Below are 17,184 nucleotides of genomic sequence, written 5' to 3' on the forward strand. Positions count from 1 at the left end.
AATGGTCTGTACAAGAACTTTGAGATTTGGGTCGTGGCCCCAAGTGTAGCCTTTGCAAACTACAGGACCTTTAACAAATCTAACTTGGTAAAATTTGATAAAATGAAAGACATAATTCCTGAAGAAGGCCCCGAAAGCCTTCTAGGTCATCTGTTCCTGTCACCCGAATAGAAATTTAGATGCTGCATCGATATTCGCATTCTGAATTATATTCTGTTTCTGATGGGCTGTGCCAATGCTGTAGTGGCGAATCATTATTTCATCTCAAAGTCCTTTTTGAGGGCCACCATTATGCCAGGTACTATTTTGAAGAGTGTTAGGGATACCTTAGTGAACAAGTCTTTCTCCTCTAATATAGTCTTTAATATAGCGACTGTACATACCCTCTCATAATTAAGCTCCAATACAGAGCTTGTATTCCAGCAGCGGAGCTGGACAATAAATCTGAGAAGAAACAAACAGTTAATATAATGTCAGCTGGTAATAAGGACTGTGTAGTACAACAGAGTAAAGGGCTAAAGTAGTGGTTCTTAAACTTCAACTTGCATCAGAATCACACGGAAGATTTGTTAAAATCCAGATTTCTAGGCCCCATCCTCCAAGGTTTCTGATTCAGCATTCTTAAGTAGGGGATCAGAATTTTCATTTCAAACAAATTCCCAGGTGATACTCATACTGCTAGAGGGAGGACAATGTTTGGATAACCAGTGGGCTAAAGAATGATAAGAGGTTGTTCTATTGGATAAAATGGTAAGGTAAGGCCTCTCTGACCATCAGAGACCTCACTGAAGTGAAGGAGAAGCCATGTGAGAATCTGGGAAGAGAGCTTCAGTAGAGAGCACAGTGTGTGCAAAGACCCTGAGGCAGAATTGAACTTGTGCTGGAGGAATAGCAAGGACTGGTTTTCCTAATACCCATTGCTATGTTAGCAAGCCATAGTCCTTGTCACCCATTACAGCATGAATTATGAGTGACTATCTTTCATAAGTTATGGCTTATAGCACCTACTAGGGTCCAGGGTCCAGCTTTCAGCTGAATTATTTTCCTGACTCACATTTAGAAATAGCTTTTTTGTTTTTCTTTTTTCTTAAAAGGGAACTTTGAGAATTAAGGAGTTTGGGTTAAGTTACTGGCTAAAAGTCATAAGAGGAAACTGCTCATCTGTCACATTTCACCTGTTGAGGTCTACTGGTTTCAGTTCTGACACCAGAACAGGTGTAACTTAAATTCACAGTCTTGCTTCTGGTTTGTAGGAGGATTTGTGATTGTTCAGGTCAAGACACATTATTTCAGTGTGGTTCATTTTGTATTTGTGGATTTTCCCAGATAAAAATGGATTATGTTTTTTAGAATGTTCTACATTTGGGAGATGTTTTTCACATTCCTTACCTCATTAGATCCTCATAATTTAATGTCCTGATGCAGAAAAGACAGAAACTATCTACCCATGCTACAGATGAGAAAACAGACTCAGAGAACACTCAGCAGACATTTCTTTTTGCTTCTCTTCACGTGGTCTTTCTTTGGATAGGCAACCTGATTTTCCAAGCACTTACAAGTACATCGTAAATCATGGAGCAGGGGTTTGGAGATAAGCTCATAGTCTCACCACTGCCTCTCTTGAGGAAATTTTGGTCTCAGGTCTCTGCCTATCTCTTAGGTGCACTTTATTTCTGCCATCAATCATAAAACTGCATGGCTCTACTCAGAAAGAAGTGAAGGAAACGGAGCTTTGTGAGAAGAAAAGGAAAACTAATTTTTACTGATCACGCAAGATCCAGGCAATTTGCTCAACATTTTAAAAGTATGATTTTTAGTTAATCTCCTTAGCGAGGGGGAATCTCTTCATTTTATCGGTTAAAAAAAAAAAAAAAGTTGGGGCACAAGGAAGTTAGCTAATGGATCTTAGAGCAATAACGTGACTGACTCAACATCAATTTTCACTGCCTGTGTTTCCTCTAACCTCAGCATCCACAGAGCCTTTTTTTCAGATACCACATTGAGGCCCAAAGGAAGAATCTAGGAGGAGGCATATAAATGATAAGAGTGAGACACTTCCTGGCAGGGACACATTCATGTCAATCCATCCAACAGTCTGAATCAATATCATTTTTTCATGGTCATAGGTAAAGGGGTTAAAGAAAAGTAAGCGAGAGAAAATGTCCATCATCACCTTCAGCAATCTCAAATGTCCTCATATGAAGGATTATACTTTATTATGATATTTTAAATCTCATGAATGGGTGTAAGAATGAGTAGGAGTCACTGAAAGAAATACCAGCAAAGAACATTTTATGACCTGAATTTACAGATCCTCTGGCCATTAATTAAAGCAAAAGTGGTGGTAGATCTTTTGCTTTAAATTAAATTAATTAATTTTGCTTTAAATTAATTAAAGCGAAAGTGATGGTAAATTCAATCTGTGGTTTATCCAAACTAATGAATAAAATCATCCTGTCATTTGACTTACCTGCCAATAAAAAATGCATTAAAATCATCAGAAAAACAAAGAAGCTGCTTTTCTGCCTTCCCAAAAGAAGCTGCCTTTAGGAATGGAACTTAAATCCATGCATTCCCAAGTTTCTTCATTTAGCTAATAATGAACACAAAAATACTGTTAAGAAGGAATAAGGAGCACTCCAGAAAATACAGATCTTTATCTGATCATTGAATGGGGGTAGAATTGCACTGACTTTTAGAATGTAAGAGCTGAGATGGATCTTAAGCATTACTTAGTCCTTCCATTGATGCATGTGTACAGGAGGACCAGGGAAGAAATGACAAAGGTAAGGGCACACAAGTAATTATGAGCCCGGCTCAAATCAGACTGGCTCCAAATCCAACACTTGGAAATCTCTAGATGACTCTAGAATAGTTTCTCCTGCATTGGAAAAAAAATATTCCTGGCATTCTCAAAGCTGGATGTGAGAGAAGGGCATTCCAACTTAAGAGATTAGTAGCAGTTAGGAAATGCTACAGGGAAAATATTCACTAAAAGGTCTCTCTAGGAACTGAGTCATTTCCTCCAAAGAAACACTGTTAAGGGCTTGAACTCATAGACGGGCAAAAGAGTCTGTCTCCAGAGACATTATTTCTGCAAGTCTGAATTCAGACATGTGTTTGAGTTTGTGCCCAATCCTTGCCAAAGATAGGAGTGCTCCTTCTCTTTCAAAGAATTTACATCGTGTTCAATGACAAGCACCACAACGTGAAAGATTTTGATTTTCTCTCCCCCTCTTCTCTCTCTACAGCCTAGAATTGTCTGCCCAGGTAGGAGGCAGTTGTATTGTTACAAATATTTGTAAATATTTATTGAATAATTGATTTCGGAAAAAAGTATCTTTCAAGATAAAAATTTTGCCTTTGCCATTTTTGTGTTTTCAAATGCCATAAATTATATTTTTCCAAAATAATAATGATGGATCACATTAATGAGCCACCTACTATGTGCCAGGCACCATGCATAGCATTATCCATCTATTACCACAGATTCCTCATGCCATCCCTATCAGGTAGGTATGATGGTTTTCTTCATTTCTACAGTTGTGGAAACCGAGGCTTACAGAAGCTAAGTAACATGCTCAAATCACATGATTAGAAAGGACACAAACCTGGAACTCAAATTATTGTTATTCATTATCTGGTATGATAACTACAGTGCAGGGTTTTGTTCTAAATCTGCATAATGAAAACTCAGTCCTTTCTTGTACTAGCTGTAGATTTGTTTGCCTCAAATGTATCATTTATAGAGTTCAAAATATGTTCTACAGTTTGTTTGTAGGAGCTATGACTAGCATTTTATGCAATACTTTGTAAACAGGATAAGGCAAGTTTATTTGTGAAAGAGAGCTATAATATATGAAAATAGGAGATGTCAGTAAGACCCATCTTGCCCTCAAATTGAGAATTTCATTTAAAATAACTGACAACGGCAAGCAAATCTGAAGTTATGACTGCCACTTCAGATATGACTCATTCAGGGATTTTAAGGATCTGAAAATAGCCCATAATCATAGCATTTTATTATATGTGTTGTTATATCTAGATATATTAAAGTTTATTCCATGAAAATGAGTAAGATTTACCTCATTCCTTTCCTTTAAAAAAGGATATTTTCCCCAAAGTTTTAACAATTACATTTCCATTTTTTATGCATATAAACATAACTCAAAAAGGAAGGACACTTAATTGGCATGTTTTGGGAAGCTGTGTCTTGAACCACTAGATTTATTCTGTGATTGACAAAGAATTTAACAATGTACTGTACTTTTGTGTGCTCACAATGAACATAGGTTATTACAGTCCAATTAGCAATTACTCAGCATGTCTTAAACCTATCTTTCAAACAGCTGAAAAGTAAGATTTAATTTAGAAATGTTTTGGTATTCTTACCTTCCTTTCCACCATTCACCTTTTTCTTGGTATACTTTAATTTATCAGCATCTTCATTTTTACATAGGCTTTAATACATAGCTTAGTTCATAAAAATGATTTGCAGCTGCAAGCAGAGCTTGTAATTGCTACACAAGGCAACAGTAGTTTTGAATATTGATCATTTTGAGGATTTTCTATTTGTGATACTGAAGAATATTTACTCAATCAAGTTAGACTGCACATAAGTTTGAATATTTTATTTGTGAAAACTATAAGAATGAACAGAAGTCAGCAAGTGGTAACTGATCATTTTCTAGTTGTTCATAATTGTGCTAGTACCTCAGAGAGCTTTAATAGAATAACTCAGATAAATATATGACAATCAATTTCACTCCTATGCATATGCCCAGGAGATATGAGTGCATGTACCACAAAAATAATTGTTCAAGAATGTTGATAGTTGATTCATTCATAATAGTCCCAAATTGGAAATAACCCAAAAGTCCATCAATTGGAGAATGAATAAATGAGTTGTGGCGTATTCATATAATGTAATATCAAACAAATTTTAAAAGAACAACTTTCTAATCCACACAATAATGTGGATTTACCTCAAAAACATTGAGTGAAAGAAATCAGACATAAGAGAAAACACACTGTATGATTCCATTTATATGAAGTATTTTCTATCTTGTTCTGGGAGGTGATTATACAGGGGTACGAACATGTAAAAATTCACTGAACTGAACATTTAGGTTTTATCTATTTTACTGTACATAAATTACATATCAACTTAAAAAATTACCATTCTGAACATTTTTTAGCCCAACATTTTGCTTTGAACCTATATTCATATTAATGCACTTAGGTGTATTTTATTCTTTTACCTGTATTTATTTGAGGAAAAGATTATTTATGCTGTGATAGAGTTTGGCCTGGCTGACAGGTGTGTTAAGGGAGCACCAATTACTGAAACAAATTAACACTTGCCTTTCAGTGACAATGCAAAAGAAGTTGATCACTTAATCTCAGTAATAGTTCAACATGTGTGCTCTAGTTCTCCTCCACATGGTGATAGAAGACTCTTCCAGGTTGTGGCTTACCAGTTCCCACCCAGGGCCTCAGAATCTTCTACCTCTAGTTAGAAAACAAGGTAAGAGAATGTGATTAGGGAGTTTTGTAGCCAGTGACATACATGTTTTCTTTAGGGCTCTTCTGATTGTCCCAGTGCACAGTAGTTCCTTAAGGGAAGGGCTAGAGACACGTCTCATGACTGCCAGAACATGCTCACCTTTTTCAGCCTCATGCGCCTGTCCAATAACTCCTTGTGTCGCATACAGGTAGCATGATGAGCTGATTAAGAGTATACCCTCTATCACCCAGTACCCAGGCCTGAGCTTGAGCAGATTATTTGATCTTTCTAAGTTTTATCCTTCCTAAGTTTTCTCATCTGGAAAATGAAGTACATACTAATACTGTTTCACAGGGTCCTCTGACAAACTTTAAAAGATATATGAAATATTTAGGACAGTACCTGAAACATAATACATGTTTAATACATGTTAGCTATGTTATGTACTCCTTGCTATAACCAACCATGCCAGAATGTCTACTGCACCTCCAACATGCCCTAGGATTCTACCACAATAAAGGATCAAGTTCTTTCCCCATGGCCAGCTTCATGGGCATGTGGTCTGTGCAGTTGCATACAACCCATGCTCGAAAGGGCTTGGTGCTTGGGGCCTGGCACTTCGTTTAATGCTTTGTTGTCACCATATTGAAATTCCTGATAATTTTATCTTTGAACTTTTGTAAGTGAAGGTCGATGGGACAATGGAGCATGTGCATGAACAGAGGAAATACAGATAACACGCATAGCTGCTGCCATTCTTTACTTTTCAACTCACACATAGCATTCTTGATGCCCCAGGGGCACAGAATCCCTGTGGGCACACAATGTGTGGGAGGTCTGCAAAACTCAGATTGAGTATGAGGTAAGCATGTCACATCAATGACTAAGTGAGGACAGTGACAGCCCCAAAATGGGGTTTGCCATGCTTTCCATTCCAACCAGAGCTTGATTTGAACGCAAAAAGAAGGCAACAATCAAGGAAACTTTCTCTGTCTTTTCTTATGTTATTTAATACTTCTCTGTAACCACTTAGTTTGAAAATGATGACATAGAAGGAAAGAGAAACATAGGGCAACCTATAGTTCCTTTTCCTTTCCGGTCTCCCTTATTCATCAGTAAGCCAAAGGCAGAGTGTAGATAAAAATGGGCATGTACCACGATATGAAATAAAAAGTTAGTTTTGTGCTGTGAATTAGAGTGTACTTGAATTGGATAATTTTGACCCTATCATCTTCCCCAAGAAACTGTCTTTCCTGAAGGGTTGGAGTTCTTACCCAGCTGCTATGGACCAGAATCACTGGGGCCCTTATAGCAAAAATAAGTTCCAGGAACTAACAATGAACAGACAGAATCAGAATATCCAGGGCTAGGTCAGGTGGCTGCACAGCCAGCTTGAGAAGTAGCTAAATAAGTAAAACAATACCAGGGGTTCCAGTCCCAATACTCCCTGGCAAAATGTGGTCCATCTTTGATGAATTGGTTCAAGTACCACCACTTCCCATGAAATCTTCCCTGATTTTTCCCTCCCCTCATGCCCACATCTCTAACTCTCTGATCCCAAGTCCTTTACTATATATTAATTATCTTTAACATCTAGGACATTCTGACTTGAACTTTGCTTCTCCGAAAAGACTGGTAACACTGAGGGCATTGCGGGGCAGGGACTAGGTTTAGGCAAAGTGAGGCACTCATCCCTGGTGTGAAATTTAAGGGGATGCCAAAAAGAAAAAAAAAGTCTCAGTAAATCAGGAGAAATATTTTAATGCACTATTTTAAAAATCAAAATTAATGCAACAATTATTCATGATGAACAATACATCAAAATTTTAAATAAAGACAGGCTCAGATCCTGCACTTGTACCACTGGCCTCACTCACTTCTGCCCAATCCGAGCCCTGTGAGGTTCTGTTTCATTCATTTTCTTACCCCAGTAAGAAAATTATTTATTTATTGCTAAATAAATAAATATATGAATGAATTGCTTTCTTGAACTGAGTCATCAGCTTAAAGGTATAGATCCTGGTAATGAGGATGTCTATGGTGAAATATGGGAAAGGGTCCTGGAAACAGCCTCGGTGTGCCCTCTCAGGTCAGCTGGAACACATGACCACATAATCTCAAGTTTGAATAAATGTTCTTCCTTCAATCAAGTCATCATGACATTCTCCTCCATTGTCCTACCTTGTATAAAACCAGAAAAATAAATGCCACGATCTCTTGGTAACCCTTCTTTACCATTATCATGCAGCCTGTAGGACAGCCCCTGGAGGTCCTGTTCAAAATGGAACACTAGTAGTTGAATGTTAATGATACAACTAGGTTGCAGTAAAACTGCCCTCCCCCATTGTTATATAACATTGTTACCACCATATTCTCATGAATTGTTTGAATAATGCCACACCCTTTATTTATTTCATGCTTTAATTGGCTCTTTATTTCCGAAATTTCTAGGCAAAATGAGATCAGAAAGACAAAGCCCTCGAACAAAGAGAAGCAACAGTTTTTGTTACATTTTGTCTTCTGTATGTCTCCTTCTTAAAGAATTTAGCTCCAAATTATACTCGGGAAGAGAAAAAAATCAAAAGTTCCAGTAGGCCGCGAGGCCTATGATCCACCGTGTTGAAGGAAGATTTGCTTCACCTCACCCCGCGGTAATACTAAGTTGTTCACACGCTGTGAAGAAGACCGGAACACTAGGCTGTCAACTGTTGGGGCCTACCTGCGCCAGACTTCTTCCTCAGTGGCCAGCTTTTTCCCCCACAGTTAGCCACCAGGGGGCCGCCTGCTTGGAACAAGTGGTGTAGACGCCACAGCTTTTCTCCAAACCAACCAAAACATTCCGGGGCAGCTTTGGAGCAAAGCCCAGGAACTTCCCTGCAAAGGAGAACAGCTCTCCAACTACAGAAGCCTGCAAGTCCTATGGTGCACCCTTATTAAGAGTAGAGAAGAAAGCACGGATTTCTCACCGAGGACCAAAGGGAAATGGCGTCTCTGGGGCCTCACCTTTCTTAAAAGTGCATCAGCGAAACTCTGCTCATCCAGGGGGGTGGTTGATAATGCTGTTGGCAGGGGTCCGGGGCCTCTCCCCCCTTTCCCTGGCACGCTCAGAAGCGAGAATAAAACATACATGTCACTGGCTGAAAATCTAGAGAACCCTCCAATAAATAACCTATACATTGTCAGGCCGCTGAGGATCCATATCGTCATAACTCTATAACACTGCGTGTTACACGAATAGATGTGAATATTAAATTATGATGTCGGAATTATTTTAATATTTTCTCTAAGAAATTAATGGTACTCTGTTGTCAAAGTAGTTTTGTTGCAACTATTGTTCCTTATTGACTACATTTTAGCTGTCTGAGGACTCGGTATTTCCCAAGTATCCTTCTAGCTCAGAAAGCAAGTGTTTTCCTGGTCGCCAGGACTTAAGGTTGGGGCATTTGAGAGACCTATATTTGCCCGGGAAAGATCTCTTGAAGAGTATACATTATCTTTGTCTTCTTGATTTTATCTGCACATTTCCAGGGCAAAGACAAATTAATAGGGCAGCCCTTCTGGGACCTGCGGAGTGTCTGAGCCCTGTACGCACCTCTCCCATGATATGCATAATGGCGGTGGGGGCGGGGGTGTCCTCCTTAAGGGCAAGCCACGCATGTCCCAAACTTCCATTCTTGGGGTGGCGGTGGTGGTAAGAGAGCCGCCAGATGGCCCGACCAGCGGAGGCCCCAGGAGGAGCCAGATCGCCCTGTCCTCCCGACACGCGCCACAAGTGGTTTGGGAGCGGAGGGAGGAGCGCGGCGGCACGGGTCGCGCCGGTCGGGCCGGGCAAAGAAGGCCAGGGCGTGCTCCTGGAAGACTCGCCCTCCGGTCCCAGTGTCACTCGTTCCCCATTCTTTCCTCTTCTCCAACTAGAGTAACGACGCCCAAACCCGCACCTATGCGCGCAGGCAATCGGCTGGGTGGACGCGCAGCCACCAAACCCACAGCACGGTCACCACCCCTGGGAAGGCACGGCCGGGATTAGGACGAGGGGGAGCGCCCACACCTGGGGAGGCAGGTGCGGAGGCGGCCGGCCCGGGGACAGCGAGTGCGTAGGGCCCGGGGTCGGGGTCGGCAAGCCGGGCGCTGTGAGCGCGTCGGAGCGCCGGCCCGGAGCCTGGCAGGGGCAGTCAGTACCGGCTGGGCAGCCCGGGGCGGTGGCGGCGGCGGCGGCGGCGGCGGGGTGTGCGGCCAGGAGGCCATTTCCTCGCTGCGCCCCTGGCGGAGCCGGGTTTGCCTGCTCTTGGCCGCCGCCGCCACAGCCGCGCGAGTCGGACAGCCGTGAGGGCTTCAGGGGAAACCAGGTCACCGGTTCGCAGACGCGGCGCGGAGCAGGCGCCCCGGGCCCGGAGTAAGACAGCGTCCGGGGAGCGGGCCGGGGAGGGCCGGGCACGCGGGGGACCCGGAGAGGCGGGGACTCTGGTGCCCCAGACACACTCGCTTCCTACGCCTATAAAAGTGGAGGGACCCGGGAGGCGCGGCGCGGCCCTGGCTGCGGCCGCCTCTCTTCGCCCAAGGAGTTGACATTTTGCAGGACTCGCGCGACGCCCAGTCGCCGGCGCTCCCCGGGACCCCGCCGCCGGGAGGAGGGGGCGGAGGAGGGTGGAGACTGCGGGGCTTGGCCAAGGAAGGCGCACATCCTCGGGCGGGCGGCCGTGACGCGGCGGGGATTAACTTTGCATGAATAATGTGAGTGCGCTTGGAAAAGAGACCTCCTGCTCCGCGGGCTCGGGGCAAGAGCCCGCAGGCTACCTTCCCCGGGCAGGGGCGCTCAACCCAACCGGCTTCAGGGCACTGGTAATTTGGCTAGAGGACCGCGCGGAGGCAGCGGGGTGAGGGGAGGAGGGGGCGACAGTTCCAACTGTCCACAGGGTGGGCGGGATGGTGACGGAGTGTCGCAAGAACCCGGAGGGGTGCGGGCGGCTAAGCCGGGCGCGCGCGGGCGGGCGGGCGGGCGGGCGTGGGTGGTGGGGGTGTCATCAGCCTGATTACCTGCCTCCGCTGGGCTTCTGCGCCCCGGATCTGGGAGGAGGTGCCCTCTCGTGTTCGGGCACCGCGCGGCGGCAGGCTGGGAGCTACGGCTTGGACAGTGGTGGAACAGGGTGGCCGGGCTCTGTTCCAGTCGCAGCGGCTCTGTTCCTCAAACCCCAAGCCCAGCTGTTGACATGTTCCTTGTGAAATGGAGTTTGGCATCCTCAGCGCCGAACCCAGTGGAAGTTTCCATGATGAGGAAGTTGTGTGACATGGGGGTTCGGAAAAGGTTGGCAGACCGGGGGGGAGGGTTAAAGGGACTGTGGGTCTCCCATCCCCCCTTTTTCGCCTGCCCCGGAACTCCGGGGCTTGGAAAGGAGAATTATCCTGAATGTTGGCGTGCGCTGTGGCCGGTGCCTGGCGACTGGGCTTCTCTCCGCCTCCTGGGGACTCGGCGGGGATTTCGCTAGCCTCCTGGGTCGCGCTCCTTCGCTTTGCTTCTCTTGGCGCAGCGTCTTCCTCTGGGTCGCCTCGAGTTGGTTGTGATACCAGCTGTGCCAGCTGTGTGACCTCCACCCCCTCAGAGAAGGACTTATTTGCGGGAATTTTCATTCTTAGTGGATTTTGCCCTTCTTAGCGGCAGTTGTCACTTTGGGGGAGGATTTCCCAATGACCATTGTGGGATTATTATTAGTGCTAATTCTTAAGCCTTCTTATTTATTTTAAGGAGGGGGAGGGAGGAAATGAGATGAGGTTTTTTTGTTTTGTTTTGTTTTTTTTTAAGGTAAAATGTACAAGTTTCCCCAAATGGAAAATTTTAAAAGAAGGATCTAGAAGCATAACAATTCATAAAGTGAAGCAAAGAAAGGAAAGAGTTTGCCTGAACAGCCAAGTTCAGATTCTCCGTTCTCCTTTCTCCACATAAATTTAGAATTTTTGAAGATTCAAACACTGTGTAATCAGTAAATATACTTGAAATACGTTCTTCCTCAGCACGTTATTGGTCTTGGGTACTAGTGAGATTCAGGTTTAAAGACCTGTTTGGAAGTTCAAGAAATTAAGCATTTCTTGCACAGTGTATTAATATCAAGCACAGCAGTTTACATAATGATAAATGTATTAGGTAATGTAGACCTATTGGGCAATCGTCACATTATTTGGCCTTAGTTTAGCATGCTTATTTAAATTGTAAGAATGTATAGCATGCACTGCACTGCAAAGAAGTAAGAATTGCATTTTAGTATACGCGTTCATGATTCATTCTGAGTATTCAGTGACTGACCTGCTCCCCAATTCACTTCTGCTTAATTCTTTCTAATTCTGAAATCAGTCAGAGGCTAGGAAACAATGAAAAACGTGTTTCAGTGCAAAGTATTTTAAGCAGTTGATGTTTTTAGGATGTTTCATGCCAGGTGGCTAAGTGTTTTAATTGAGACAAGCAGAAATTCAGTACCAAGTGATTTGTTTGGAGTATTTTATACAAAGACATTGGCGAACGTTCATTTATTATTTGTGCATGTTAAAGAAATATAGAATCTATTTTTACCTAATCTCAGAGGTTTATTATATATTGGAAATGAGACCATCTGCTAGTAAATACAATTTGGGTTTATTTTATAGCTGGTGAATGTAAATAATACTGAGTATAGCTACAGAACTGTTTTCTTAAAGTGGAATAATTCCTGTTGGCATTGTAATGCAAAGGTATACTTTATTGACATTGGAATATTGTTACATAAAGCAACTGACATTACGAAGAGGAGTGAATATTCCATGTCTCTCATTTCAGTTTCTTCATAGTAAATTCTGCCATAATTAGAGATGAATTAAGACAACTTCTTTTTAATCCATTATCTTTGGGAAAGATGATTTCTTAAAATTGCCTTAAGAGCACAGAAAGTTGTGGATTCCCTTCCTTTCCTTTTTTTTTTTTTTTGCTGTTGTTTAAAGTATGAGTTGTGCGGAGCCACAAATGGTATTGCATGTTTCTTTTTTTAGTAAGCCCATCTTTTTGATGGAAATCAGAGTAAAGGTGATTGGTTTCTTCAGTCGGTCTTCTCATTCTAGTGTAAGATTATGTGTCACCTTCTTAGAAAGCCCTTCGCTGACCACTTGAGCAAAGGCGGTCCCTCATTCCTTTTCAGACCCATCACACTGGTATTTCTGTTTGTTTGTTTTGTTTTTCTTTTTCTTTCCTTGATTGCATTTGCAGTTTCAGTTGTTCATTTCAATTGATGCTTGCTGATCACCTGTCTCCTTGCCTAGAATATAGAATCCATGAGCACAGAACTCTTGACTGCCTCACTCACTCTTATTTTCCAGCATCTAGAACAATACTTGGCACGCAGTAGGTGCTGGATAAATCTTTGGTGAATAAATGAATGATTGTGCCCAAATATTATGCTCTCAAAAACGCCTGACTACGCATCCTAAGTGGGTGCCAGTTGGGCATGCCAAGATCTATTTTGTGTGTGTGTGTATGTGTGTGTTGCACACATGCCATGCTTTTATGGTTCACTCTTTATTTTTCTCTCTCTCTCTTTCTTTTTGAAATAAAAGCTGGCCTTCCATTCTGTGTAGTGACAATGCAAAGAGTTATTTCTGTGAGTTCCTCCTAAGGACATTTGCCTTGAATACATGGAAATCCTCAGCAGCAGAATTTTTCTGACATGTTACCTTGATCCCCGGAAGACATTGACCTTCAACTCCCTGAATTTCGGCAGACTCTTTATGAGTTCCAGAAGCATTGCCAGTGCTGAGAGTGAAATTCCAGGGACTAGACTTCACTGGGTGATAGCAGTGTCCTCTCATTCAGCAGGTCCTGGCAGTGCCTCTGACAATGGCAGCCCTAAGTGGACCGACCAGTGCATGCTGGTACAATTTGGGCTGCAAAAATGGTGGTTGGTGAGGGGGCAAAATGCAATGGTCAGGATCCAACACAAGATAGAAATAAATAGGCCTTGGTGATAGATTTGAAAATAACCTGATAGTTATCGTATGTTATTAGTTAAGTCAGCCTCTTTTTGGCCCCTTTTGTCGCTTCAATAAAAGTATTCTGAACCAAATGATCGTGGGAAATACTGCGTTATCTGAGTTTTCAAGTGACCAGAGCATAATATCAAAGGAGTTATCTTCAAATTAGTTATTCACGGAAGTTCTTGCCAATTGAAAGCAAAAGGAAATTATAATTGAAGATTATGGTGATTTGTTTTTGTGTCTAAAGTATCAACGTTCATAAGTGTGTCTGAGTAAATGCATAGTAACAATTTCACAAAATAAGACTGTTAAGAATGGGAGGGGAAGAAAGATCATAATCTTGTAGAGGAGGGAAGATAATTAAACTACAATCCTAAGTGCTTACTGCTTTAGAGTATTTAATTTGGCTCTGAGCTTCTTAGTAGTAGCCAAGTTAACAGAGAAAAGGGGGTCTGGAGGTGGCATGCATTAAACTTGTAAGGATGACACATGTAGAGTGCTTGCCATGGTGCTTGCCAACTAGTATATACTCATGAAATATCGAATTATATCATGGATAATACTTGAAATTCAATTCTACATAAAATAAAGTCAGGTTCTTTATATGGTCCTGTCTTTTACCAGCTCTGGAATGGAAAAAAAAATGCAGAAGACATAATGATGAAAAGTAACCCAGAACGTTTGTTGTTGGGGACCTGAGCTACTATGGCCTGTCAGTGGAGATTCTGGTGACGAATCCCAATGCAGAAATAAAGCTCAGGAAACCTAGAGGAATGAGTGGTTACCACACTCTGTAAGCTAATTTTCCCAAATATCCAGTGTCTCAGCCAACTTTTGATTAGAGCAATTTGAGAGGACAGGACAACGTGGTACTTGAAAATGACCCTATGGCCATAAACACCCCTGAACTTGTCGCCCCTGATGCTTTGGGCTTTAGTCTATATAGCTCTTATCACCTGCAGGGCTGTTTGTTTTCTTTTCTGTTCCCACCTCTAAGTTGTGATGAGGCACGATGCATGGGTTTATTGATCTTTGACTCCCCATAGCCTAGCAAACAGCTTGGTACGTGGCACAGGTGAAACACTGTTGGAAGAATGAATGGAAGGGTAGAAAGGGCAGTGCTTCTGTTTCCCTTCTGGGTTAGTATTAAGTGTCATATTTGGACATGGATTTGTCCAGAGTGAACGTTTGCTGCCTGCATTGCATCATATGTCCAGATCACAGCTGTCTGTTTTGCTTGGAGGGCTTGTTCTAGTGTCAAAGCGGGTTGAGCAATGGATGGCAAGTTAACTCCTTGCTTTATTTAAAGTCATTTTGAGGGCCGGGCGCGGTGGCTCAAGCCTGTAATCCCAGCACTTTGGGAGGCCGAGACGGGTGGATCACAAGGTCAGGAGATCGAGACCATCCTGGCTAACACAGTGAAACCCCCGTCTCTACTAAAAAAATACAAAAAAAAAAAAAACTAGCCGGGCGAGCTGGCGGGCGCCTGTGGTCCCAGCTACTCGGGAGGCTGAGGCAGGAGAATGGCGTGAACCCGGGAGGCGGAGCTTGCAGTGAGCTGAGATCAGGCCACTGCACTCCAGCCTGGGCGACAGAGCGAGACTCTGTCTCAAAAAAAAAAAAAAAAAAAAGTCATTTTGATTCTTTGATTTGATTCCTCATTCAGTCTACAAATATTTATGTATCTACTGTGTACCTGGCCCTGCTAGCCATTTTTCAGTTCAACATGCAGCCCAGTGACCTATGAGACAACATATTAATACAAAAGGATTCTGAAATTGTCTCCATTGTGATGAGATGGATATACCTATTGGAGTCTCTCATATGGCCCCTAAAAATGGTTATTTTGTATCTGAGGAGGAGATTGTGATTTCTATAGCCCATGTATATTAATGTAAATTTCAGTGAGATTCACTCAAGAATCTCTTGTATCCAAGTAGTAGGGAAGTTGAATATATTTAGACCGGTGAGTTTCTGATTTAAAATGTTCACTCTCCAATTTAAGTTCCCAAACTTGTTAGTCAATTTTGGCATTTAAACAAGTGGGGGGAGTATCCAAATCACTGAGTCACAAGTCATATATTTCCATATCTTCCTCTCAGGAACCTGGCCAACTGACAGCTAGAATAGTGATCTATGCCCAATGCTAATGTTGTTTGGTCCCTACTGTCCTAATTTCAAAGGGCTTTGAAGTCTTTATGTACTGGCAGCTCTTCTTGTGCAGCACTATTTTTTATTGAGTTGAGAAACTGAGTTCTGCTGTGAACTTGAGGATCTTTTCCAAATAGCAAATCAGGGGAGTCTGGAATTAGGACCTAGGAACCTTGACTGTCCTGAGAACCGTATTGTAGCTTTTCCATCATGACAGTCAGTCCTAACAAAGTGATATACTCCCGGGAGGGTGTTTCTGATAGATGTAGATGTGCTTGATAATAGGGCTCATCTCCCTTGCCTCAGACACATTAAATTTGCACAGAAGGCAGATCTACCTGTAGCAACCCAGAATACCTGCATTTGAGGCTTTTGCAAGAAGATAATCTGTGATAATCTTGTACTGTCTGCTGGTCAGTGATTACCAGCAATTAAATGATATTGGTATAGTGGTTTAAATCTTTTTTTTTTTCTTTTTTTTTTTTTTTTTTTTTTTGCGACAGAGTCTTGCTCTGTCTCCAGGCTGGAGTACAGTGGTGCAACCTAAGCTCACTGCAACCTCCACCTCCTAGGTTCAAGGGATTCTCGTGCCTTAGCCTCCTGAGTAGCCGGGGTTACAGGCACATGCCACCACACCCAGCTAATTTTTGTAACTTTAGTAGGGACAGGGTTTCACCGTGTTGGCCAGGATAGTATCAATCTCCTGACCTCGTGATCTGCCCACCTCAGCCTCCCAAAGTGCTGGGATTGCAGGCATGAGCCACTACTAAAATCATTCAGTTGATTTTATTGATTGACCAACATCCATCAATATGTTTAAAATTATTCTAAGATCGATATTTTTATTTAAAAAATCTTTTATGGCAAAATAATTTAAAGGAACTTAATGAAAACCCTTTGTGATATCATCTTACCAGTTTATGTGCTAAAAGCAAACAGTTATTTGCTATTTGTCAGACAGTGCCTGCTGTCTATTAAAGCTATTTTTGCAGTTTCTACTCCTTCATGTAAGACAGTGAAAGATCTTGAAGTATTTTTTCAGCAGTTGAGAAATATTGAATTGTATTGAATAGCTTATTTTATTCTAGTTATTTGAAAATTACTGAACAATGGACAATGTGCAAATCATTGACATCTGTTTCACATCTTCTGGGACAATCGTGATTTAGAGATAAAAGAAAAAAAAACTGAAGACAAATTCACGGTCTAGCTTGTCACAATGAAGACGCTTGTGGTTTATGTATCTCAGCTCACGTTTGTCTTGCTGGTCTGCATGTTTTATCCAATTTTTATTTTTCCTAATCCTATTTTAACAAATACTATCTATAGTTTATTCCTTATCATATGCACACATGCACAAACACCTAAATACATACGTGTGTCTGTGTTCTAAGAGTGGACTGCAGACGAGGCACATATAATCAGGAAAGGACTGGTCTGGACTGAGTTGCTCAGTCAACTTCCTACTTCCAAAAGAGGGTCTTCAGGGAGTCATGGCTTCTCTGCTGTGATCAAGAATTTAGGCATTTATAAGAAAG

The 17,184-nt window shown here is 42.2% G+C and overlaps 1 protein-coding gene across 40 annotated transcripts in view; it reads left to right on the forward strand.

The window, feature by feature from the left end:
* Window positions 1–9,180: 9,180 nt before the first annotated feature.
* THRB (thyroid hormone receptor beta) overlaps window positions 9,181–17,184 on the forward strand; it is a 370,608-nt gene continuing 362,604 nt past the window's right edge. For 10 of the 40 annotated variants that reach the window (XM_077991395.1, XM_077991371.1, XM_077991384.1 and 7 more), the window contains exon 1: window positions 10,182–10,345. The gene's annotated coding sequence lies outside the window, so the exon portion shown is untranslated. Of the gene's footprint in view, window positions 9,567–9,791; window positions 9,900–10,181; window positions 10,381–10,561; window positions 10,809–17,184 lie in introns of those variants that run through there. The other 30 variants (XM_028843635.2, XM_077991374.1, XM_077991385.1 and 27 more) reach the window with 10 other exon arrangements.

This window comes from Macaca mulatta, chromosome 2 (genome assembly GCF_049350105.2).
Source record: "Macaca mulatta isolate MMU2019108-1 chromosome 2, T2T-MMU8v2.0, whole genome shotgun sequence".
In the NCBI taxonomy this organism is placed as follows: Eukaryota; Metazoa; Chordata; class Mammalia; order Primates; family Cercopithecidae; genus Macaca; species Macaca mulatta.